Raw genomic sequence first — 10,581 nt, 5'->3', positions numbered from 1 at the left:
ATAACTCTTGTATATCTATACTTGCTAGGATAACTTATTAATTAATTTTAATTGGCATTTAATCGGATTAGATTAGCATAAGACAAAATTTACCCCCCCCCCTTCTAGGGTCTAACAATTGGTATCAGAGCTTGGTGCTCTTTGATTTAAGGACTAACCGCCTTGAGTTAAAGATCCAAGTTATCTTATTTGTGCTAATCTAGTTATGATTACTTTTATCTTGCTTGCATATTTTCACATATATATCATGAATATGAATATATTTCGTTTAGGCTATGAATCAAATGTTGCTCCAAAATTCATTAATTTCCCCTATGTACAATGGGCTTCTAGATTTAAACTATTTGTGCAATCTAGAAATATTGACTTATGGGAAGTTATTGATTGTGCTTACATTGTGCCCACATTGGAAAAATCCAAGTGGAGCAATCATGATGAGAAAATGTTTTCAATGAACAAGCGTTTGTTAGAATTTTTGCTCAATGCTTTTGACTCATCCATTTCTAACAAATTTGTTCATTTTGATAGTGCTTACAAACTTTGGAAATTTATTGAAGCACATCAAGGGGACTTGGAGGCAATCCGACAAGCTTTGGAGGACTCTTCTTCAAGTTCATGTGGAGCATCATGCACACGGCCACAAGAGGATAACTCTTGTATAGTAAGCGATTCCGATCCTATATATCTTGTTATATTTTATACTTGCTAGGATAACTTATTAATTAATTTTAATTGGCATTTAATCGGATTAGATTAGCATAAAAAAAAATTTCCCCCCCCCCCTTCTAGGGTCTAACATGTCTCGCGTGCGAGACAGTAAAGACTGTCTCGCATGCGAGACAACCTATACTTGTGTTCTTTTTGACATTTTGGATGACTTCCTTTTGAGCTGTGTTCGGATATCTCTCAGCATTTTTTGACGCCTACAAGTTCAAAATCCATTATTTCATGAGTTATAACACAAAATTTTTGTCCAGTTAAAGTTTGTAGCCTAAAAATAGCAAATAATTTTTTAGAGTTCAAAAATTATGAATTCTTGAGCTATAACCTACAATTTTAATAAATTTTTATTCATTTATACGAATTACAAAATAATTTTAAGGAGTTAAAATTTCATAATTTCATGAATGGATGATAAAATAAATTTTCAGAGTTCAAAATTCATGATTATATGAGCTATAAGCCATATTTTTTAATCAAGTTTTGGTCATTTTGATCCAACTGTAGAATTGGCGACACGGCGACGAAGTTCAAAAAATATGAAATAGGAAACATTTTGGATGTTGTCTGGTCGACCGCGAGGCAAGTCCGGTTGACCGAAAACATGCACGACTACAAGTCGATTTGATGCACTCTGTCCGGTCGATCGAATTTGTTATCCGATCGACCGAAGGGTCATGCCGGTCGACCGATACAGGTTTGTTTACATGGTGAGTTTTCGTGTTTCTGGCCGGTCGACCAGATTGGGTTTTTGGGCCTGATTGCGGTTTCCTGTTCTATTTGGTATTGTTGTTTGATATAAATAGCAACCACGTTTTAGGGTTTTTTGGGAGTAGTATTGGGAATATTTGGAGCACCGATAAGAGTTTTGTATGAGAGATCAGTTTGTGACTTTGAAATCTCTATTTATACTCTTTTTCTTTATTAGTAAAAACACTTCACCTTCTTACCTCGTGGACGTAGGCAACTTGCCGAACCACGTAAAATTTGTTTGTTTGTGTTTGTGTCATTATTTTGGATTGTTTTGCTTTCTCTAGGAATTGGTAATTGTTCTCGACACTCTATCGGTTTGGCCGCCATGCACAATAAGTGGTATCAGAGCATAACAAGTGGTATCAGAGCTTTGGCTATGCTTGGGCTAGGTGGAGGAGTAGATCGCTTTGGAAGCTCATCTAGCGCTTTAGTTGGTGATAAAAATAGGATTTTTACTATTGTGAATCTTGTCTTCTATCGTGTGGAGGTGAGATCTTTTGGAGGCTCTTGTTAGGGTTTTTGGTTAGAGGTGAAAATCTCTGTTTTACAGTTTGGATCTATTTTTCAGTTGTTCCGCATTAGTTTATTGGTGCTTTGAGAAAGATGACTGAAAAAGAAGGAGTTGTGGAGGGTACTTCTGGTGTGAAGACCGTCCAAAGTTTGAATATTCACTCTATGAAGATAGATGTGGAAAATTTTAACGACACTAACAATTATGGTCTTTGGAGATGTGAAGTCTTGTATGCGCTCAACGCGCAAAATTTGGAGGATACTTTGGAGTTGGACGGGAAACCGGATGACATTGAGGAGAAGGTTTGGAAGAAGATGAATCGAATGGCGTGTGGTGTGATTATGTATTGTTGAACACAAGATTTAAAATATGATGTGATCAATGAGACTTCGACTAAGAAGATTTGGGAGATCCTAGAGAGTAAGTATTTGACGAAGAGTGTGGAAAATCACTTATACTTGAAGAGGAGACTTTATCGCTTCCAATTAAAAAAAAGAACCTCCATTGGTGATCACATGAACAACTACACGAAGCTTTTTGTGGATTTGGCGAATATAGATGTTATGATTGAAGATGAGGACAATGCGTTGTTATTGTTAAGTTTCTTGCCCGACGAGGAATATGAGACATTCGTTCTTATTCTTATTAATGGGAAGGCATCTCTTTCGTATAGTTAGGTCACTGCTGCACTTGTGAAATATCAACTTCATAAGAAGGATAAGAAGACTTCAATTGATACAGTAGTGAGGACATTGGTCGCAAGAGGGAAGAGTCCAAACCGTAGTAGGAGATCACAATTTAGAGGAGCACACCCTGCAATTGGTAAGAATCAGTGTGCCATTTATAAAAAAATGGACATTGGAAAGCCGAATACCCAAAGTTAACAGATCAAGTTGGGAAGAATAAGGAAAAAGCTATTTAAGCTTCAGAGGTGAATGTTGTCAAGGCTAGTGGTGACAATTCAGATTTGGATTCTTCAGGCTATTCGTGCACTGCACTACCGCCAGTTTGTGTTACCGACTCTACAGAGTGAATGTTGGATTCGGGTGCTTCTTACCATATTTATCCTAAGAGGGATTGGTTCTCCAGATTTGAGGAGTTAGAAATAGGGGATGTCGTGTTCATGGGTAATGATCATATGCACTATTAGTGGTATCAGTATCATTCGTATTAGGATGTATGATATGGTGATTCGGGAGTTAGATGAAGTGAGGTTCGTTCCGCAGTTGAAGAAGAATATTATTTCACTTGGAGTTTTGGAGGCAGTGGGCTATCGAGTGGCCTTAGAGGATGCATCTTTGAAGGTCACATTTGGGTCCAAGATTGTGATGAAGGGTGTCAGAAAGAAGAATTTGTACTATTTGATTAGGAGCACGGTGATTGGTGGAGGGCTGACGACTTCTTTGAATTTGGCTAGACTGTGGCTTTTGTTGATGTTGGGATATTTGATTGTTAATGTCGTGCATGGATTATTAAGGAGTGCTTTGACCTGTAGATTGAAGTCTTGTGAGCACATTGGTATGAGCAAGAAGACTAAGGTAGAGTTTGGCACTTCTATTCACCGAGCGAAGGGTCTTCTAGATGGTGTTCATTCAGGCATTTGGGGGCGTTCCAAGGAAGCATCATTAGGAGGTAATAGGTATTTGGTTTCCTGTGTTGGTGACTGTTCTAGGCATTTGTGGGTTACAACTAAGTCCCGTTGGTGTGAAGTCCCAGTAGTCAACAACAGGTGGAAGAAGTGTATTGACAAAAAGGTAATACGTTGTTTTGATTTTGGTAGGAGTTCTTTTCTGTATTTGTGTCAAGCTCACGGCAGTTTAAGACACTTCATTAGAGAGGAAACATTAGGGCGACGAGATGAGGTGGCAGATTTGATGAGCTGTTTCTTGCTGGAGGAGGATCAATGTTTGATGTTGAGCATTGGTTTGCAGAGGAGTTCTGGTGTTGAGGCTTCGACATATTGGAGCTATCTTATTCATAGGTTGCTGACTGTTGCGTTTAGAGTATTTGGATCTAGTGGACTTGCTTCAGATTTTGGATTGCTTCGGATATTTGGTCGCCCAACATATTGTTACATCAAGGATATGATATTTGATCCGAGTGCATATTTAGAATTCAGATGTTTGTTTGGTTATTAGTTGCTGGACTCTAATTTTGTTCTGAGCAGGTATGTCATATTTAACTCTCGGCAAGTGGAGAGTGTTGGACAGATCGTTAGGATATCGCAGCGGGTGGAGAGTGATGCTACTCCACGTTGGGTGGAGATTATTGCACGTTCTCTAGACCATTTTGCATCATTTGAGATTTCAGCTGAGGTGACACAGGTTGGGGATCATGTTGATGTGGATGCAGATAATGAGTATTGATTCGAGTGCAGCTGGTGGACACAGTTCAGATTTAGCTATGACTGTCGGTTCACCTCAGGTGGAGGTGTTTAGTTCGTTTCATTTTGGGGCTATTGAAAAAGTTATCAGTTTCATATTTGTTGGTGATGTTGGAGAAGGGTTGAAAACTCTTCTCGTTGATTGAGGTGCCTTTAGAGGCCATTTGGTGAACTACACGAGGCTTGATTTCTTGGGCAAGAGGATACGTAGGCAATCATTTTATGATACAACCAGTTTGGTGAGTTGATACCGACATTTGGAGTTTGTTCGCATTCTCGTTTAAGTCTTAACTTATTGTGGATTGAGTCCGTTGTCATGGATTTATTCCATTTCGTACTGGATATAACAAGTGAGACATTTGGTTTGGTTGGTGTCGGCTTAGTTTTAGGAAAATTTTGTCGAGGTGAAGAATTATAGAATTGGCGACATGACGCTGAAGTTCAGAAAACATGAAGCATGAAACATTTTGGATGTTGTTCGATCAACCGCGATGCAAGTCCGGTCAACCGAAAACATGCACGACTACAGGTCGATTTGATGCACTCTGTCTAGTTGACCGCGAGATACTTCCGGTCGACCGAATTTCCTATCCGGTTGACCGAAGGGTCATGTCGGTCGACCGATACGGGTTTGTTTACATGGTGAGTTTTCGTGTTTCTGGCCGGTCGACCGGGGCTATATGTCGGTCGACCGGATCGGGTTTTTGGGCCTGATTGTGATTTCCTGTTCTGTTTGGAATTGCTGTTTGATATAAATAACAACCACGTTTTAGAATTTCTTGAGAGCAGTATTGGGGATATTTGGAGTACATAAAAGAGTATTTTCTGGAGCTATTGGTTAGAGTTTTGTTTGAGAGATTGAGAGTTTTGTATGAGAGATTAGTTGTGAATTTGTAATATCTATTTGTACTATTCTTCTCTATAAGTGAAAACACAACCCCTTCTTGCCCCGTGGACGTAGGAAACTTGCCGAACCACATAAAATTTATTTGTTTATGTTTGTGTTGTTATTTTGGATTGTTTTGCTTTCTCTCTTGGCATTGGTATTTGTTCTCAGTACCCTATCGGTTTGGCCGCCACACAACAAGTAGTATCAGAGAATAACATCAATAATAAATAATTTTTTAGAGTTAAGTTTGTTTCAACTTAAAAATAGCAAATAATTTTTTAGAATTCAAAAATCACGTTTTATGATCTATAACCCACAATTTTCATCCATTTTTATTCGTTTAGACTGATTAAAAAATAATTTTAAGGGGTTCAAAATTCACGATTTCATGAATGTCAATCCATGATTTTTGTGCATTTTTATTTATTTCATTCTAATGACAAATAATTTTTCAGAGTTTAAATTTCATGATTATATGAGCTATAATATTGAATTTTTTTCCAACTTTGTTCGTTTCAACCTAATAGCAAATAGTTTTTTGGATTACAAAAATTAATGATTTCATGAGCTATATAACCCATAATTTTCTTTAATTTTTATTTATTTTAATACAATGACAAAAGATCTTAGAGTTCAAATTTCACGATTTCATGAGCTATAACAAACATTTTTTGTCAAATTTCATTCATTTTAATCTAATAGCAAATAATTTTATGGAGTTTAAAATTAATAATTATGAGCTATAGCTCATTTTTTTTGTCAAATTTTGGTCTCTTCGATCTGACAACAAATGATTTTTTAGAGTTCAAAACATGAGATATAGGCCATGATATTTGTCTATTTTTATTCGGTTCGATCAAATAGCAAATAGTTTTTTAGAGTTTAAATTTTAAAATTCATGAGCTATAACACATGATTTTTGTCCAATTTTATTCATTTTAATCTAATTGCAAATAATTTTTTTTGAGTTTAAAATTATTGATTTCATGAGCTATAACTCATGATTTATGTTGAATTTTATTTGTTTCGATTGAATGAACATAATTTTATAAAGTTCAAAATTCATGATTTCATGAGCTATAACCCACCATTTTTTCTTCATTCTGTTCGTGATTTAACTTGAAGTTAGTTATGATAGTTGAAAATTTACGATTTCATAAGTTATAACCCATGATTTTCTTTATTTTCATCCATTGAAACTTTAATGATACTAATACCATGAAGTCCAAAATTTATAATTTCATGAGTAATAACACACAATTCTTATCCAATTTTATTCATTTCAATCAAATTGTAAATAATTTTTCAGAGTTCAAAATTATTAATTTTATGAGCTATGGCCCATGGTTTTTGTCCAATTTTATTTGTTTTGATCAAATGGCAAATAACTTTTTAGAGTTTGAAATTCATAATTTCATAAACTACTACCCATGATTTTTTTTCTATTTTCATTCATTTCAACCGAATGAAAAATAATTTCACGGAGTTCAAAAATTCTCAATTTTGATAACATACGACTTTTTTCTATTTTAGTTCCTTTCAACCTAATAGTAAATAGTTTTTTGGAGTTAGAAAACCATGATTTCATGTATTATAGCCTATAATTTGTGACCATTTTTATTTGTCTAGGCCCATTGAATTTTTTTACAGAGTCCAAAATTCATGATTCATGAGCTATAAGCCACTATTTTTTTTTCCATTTTTGCTCATTTTGATCCAATGATAAATAATTTTAAAGTCCAGAATTCATGATTATATGAGCTATAACACACAATATTTTCACAATTTTGTTCATTACAAGCTAATAGCAAATAATTTTTTAGAGTACGAAATTAATGATTTTATGAGTACTCATGATTTTTTTTCCATTTTTATTCGTCTCAATCCAATGACAAAATTCTTTTTGAGTTCAAAATTTATGATTTCATGAACAATAGCAAAAAACTTTCATCCATTGCAACCTAATAGCTAATAATGTTGCAGAGTTTAAATTAACAATTTCATGAGCTAACCCACTTTTTAAATCAAATTTTGTTCATTTTGATCCAATGGTAAATGCTTTTTGGAGTTAAAATTAACAATTTTATTTGCTATAACCGATGATTTTTGTCCCAATGTATTCATTTTGACCTAATAGCAAATAATTTTTTGAGTTCAAAATTAACGATTTTATAAGCTATAACCCATGATTCTAATGATTCTATTTGTATGTACAAGTAGACTTAAATTAAAGAATCTTTATTCAGGGTCTAATTTGATTCTCTTTTTGCAACAGTTATTGTTCTATAGATATAGCCACCATATACACCATCCAAGCTTTACTAGGCGAGTTTCCTACTCATGCTTTTTTACCTTTATGTCCCTTGAATTGAATTTTTTTCCTTGATTTATGACTTGATTAATATTCGCAACATTTTTTTATTTAATCAAAATGTTAGTTAAATTGTTGGTACCCCCTCTTCGGTAACATTTATCACCCCTCAACTATTTTGGTAGCACTTTATCACACCCGTATTGTCATCCTGAGAAGGATAAAATATTGATATCCCACTTCTTGGTGAACTGAGGGATTGAGAAATGACGAATGATATTGAAGATACAAAGAAGGTGGCTACCCGCAATTTACCTCAAAAATTTCAGCCCAAAAAGCACTTGTAAAATGAGTAGAAATTCCATAACATGATTTGATCCCAACACATATCGTTCAGTTCAAAATAAACTCGTGGGCTAAGTACATTAATCATTCTCTTTAAACTTTTTAGTCATTCTAATAGAATTAAAGAGTCACATATTGCAAGTCCGAGAGAAAATAGCAATCCTAATAGATTTAAAGAGTCACATTTGCACAGAGGATCCAGCTCTTTGGGTAATCGTCGTGTGTGGATCATTAGTTGGGCAAAAACCATTTACTATGCATCAAAACTTCTAAATGCTTAATTTCAGACATTAATAAAGACATATAACGCTACATAACTGAAAATTAATAATGGTTTCCAAATATAAAGAACTCATGAAATTTGAGCAATGTACGAGGGACCTGTACTAAAGTTGTGTCTCTTGAAATTAAGTACAGGAAACGGGCAATTGGAGAGCGCAATGCCATGTCTTTGGTCATCAGGGATCATGATAGCAAGGAATAAGAATAGTAATGAGTAAACTAATTGTCTACTATCATCGACTTTCCGTTGTCGTCTAGTCCGGTTAGGATATCTGGCTTTCACCCAGACGACCCGGGTTCAAATCCCGGCAACGGAATCCTTTTTTTAATTTTTTCCAAATTTACTGGTTAAAAAGTTCAGTCATCACCTTTCGTTATCTTTTTGGAGAAAGAGACACCACCCCACCTAGACCTGTCCATCCGGGTCGGGCCGGGCAAAACCAGAGCCCGGACGCGGGACCGGTCCGGGTTTTTTTATTTTTAATTTTTTTAAATTTAAAAAAACAATAAAACATAAAATATACATAAAAATTACAAAAAATAACATAATTTTTTAATTAATTGAAATAACATAAATTACAAATACAAAAAATTATAAAAATAAAAGATAATAAAAATAATTTTTTTTATTAATAATCATGTCATTCATATATTATACATAAACAAATTATAAGTACTTATAGAAATTACATAAACAAATTGTATTATACATAAACATATAATACACACACACGCATAAGTATATTTATAGAAGAGTATAAATATATATATACACAGATATTATACATATATAAGAGAGAGTATACTTATATATTAAGAGAGAGAGTATAAATATATATATATAATAGAGAGTATACACTGTATACTTATATATACTTATACAATATATAAGAGAGAGTATACTTATACATATATATAATTATATAAGAAATATATACATATATAAGAGAGAAAATACTTATATATATAATATATAATTATATACTAAGGAGAGAGTATAAATAAATAAATAAATAAATAAATAAATAAATAAATAAATAAATAAATATATATATATATATATATATATATATATATATATATATATATATAATATAATTATATATATATATATATATATATATATATATATATATACACATATATATATATTATATATACATTATATTATCATATAAGAAAATAAAAAAATAAAAAAATAATAAAAAAGCACTGTTCCGCGGGCCGGGCCGGGCGCCGACAACCGGCCCGGCCGGGCGCTGACGACCGAGCCTAGGCCCGAGCCGGCGGGCTTTTTGGACACCCCTACCCCACCTGGAGTTAGCGTGGGCCGCGCCCAGCCCGTCATGGGTCACCATCCTCTCCGAATTCTAATAGTGTCGCCCGGTCTTGATCAGGTCCATGATATATCTAGGTCATGGGCCGGGTTGAGTCTAGCCTCAGACCTAGGGCCAAAAAACTCTTCTTGCCCGACCCACGCTGGCCCGGACACACTAGCCTCAGGCCGACCGCTCCTGACCTATGATATGTGTGTGTGTGTGTAGTTGTTCCTCTAGCCCTTTGGGTTTGCAACTAGCTGCCAACAAAGCCAAAAAGTCATGTGTCTTTGACTCGTGGGCCTTTTGGCCTACTGAAAAACAAAGCACCGATGTTTAAGCTTGCTCCTATCTACTTAGAATGACTAAAAAGTTTAATGCAAGTTTAAAATAGTTTAATACAAGTTTAAATTACTAAAACATAAATTAGAAATAATTTTATAGTTATAAATACAAGTTTTATATAATTAAAAAGAGAAAAAAATTGGATGAAAACCCCATGGGCCGGCCCACGACCCACGGGCCGTAGGCCGGGTCAGAACCGGCCAGCACCTAGACAAGTTGTCAGACCCGAGATCGAAGAAGTAGGTCTGACACACTCTGACTCGCATACCCAGGTAAGGCCTCGACTAGGCCTTGAACCGGCGGGCCAAGTCACGGGCCGGAACGGCCGGCCCCGTCCACCCCTATATTCCCCTACTTATGATGATTTCATTTTAGCCCCCCCCCACCCCCACCCCGTAACCCACCTTTAAAAATAGATGATTAGACAAAAACAATTTTAAGAGTTTAAGTTATAAAGAAATCATCTTTAATGATAGTTCCCGTTTTGCAATCAACCACTTGACCTATTTTCCGTTCAAATTTTAAACTATAATTTCTAAAGTAACTCTTAAAAAAATACACGTGATATACATTCTTAATCAAACTGAGTGTATGACATATGTGTTTTCTGTTTTTTTTCCCCCAAATTTACTCGTTAAAAGTTCAGACGTCACCTTTTGTTATCTTTTTGGAGAAAGAGACACTACCCCACCTGTATAGTATAATACACTGCTCTATTTTATCACT

The 10,581-nt window shown here is 34.9% G+C and overlaps 1 non-coding gene across 1 annotated transcript; it reads left to right on the top strand.

Moving 5' to 3' along the window:
* On the top strand, nt 8,438-8,511 carry TRNAE-UUC. Its single transcript has one exon. It is a non-coding gene; the product is annotated as a tRNA-Glu (tRNA).

This window comes from Asparagus officinalis, chromosome 7 (assembly GCF_001876935.1).
Source record: "Asparagus officinalis chromosome 7, Aspof.V1, whole genome shotgun sequence".
NCBI classification, from domain to species: domain Eukaryota; kingdom Viridiplantae; phylum Streptophyta; class Magnoliopsida; order Asparagales; family Asparagaceae; genus Asparagus; species Asparagus officinalis.
Note: the sequence above shows the minus strand (reverse complement) of the source record. Positions and strands in the feature narration are given on the sequence as shown.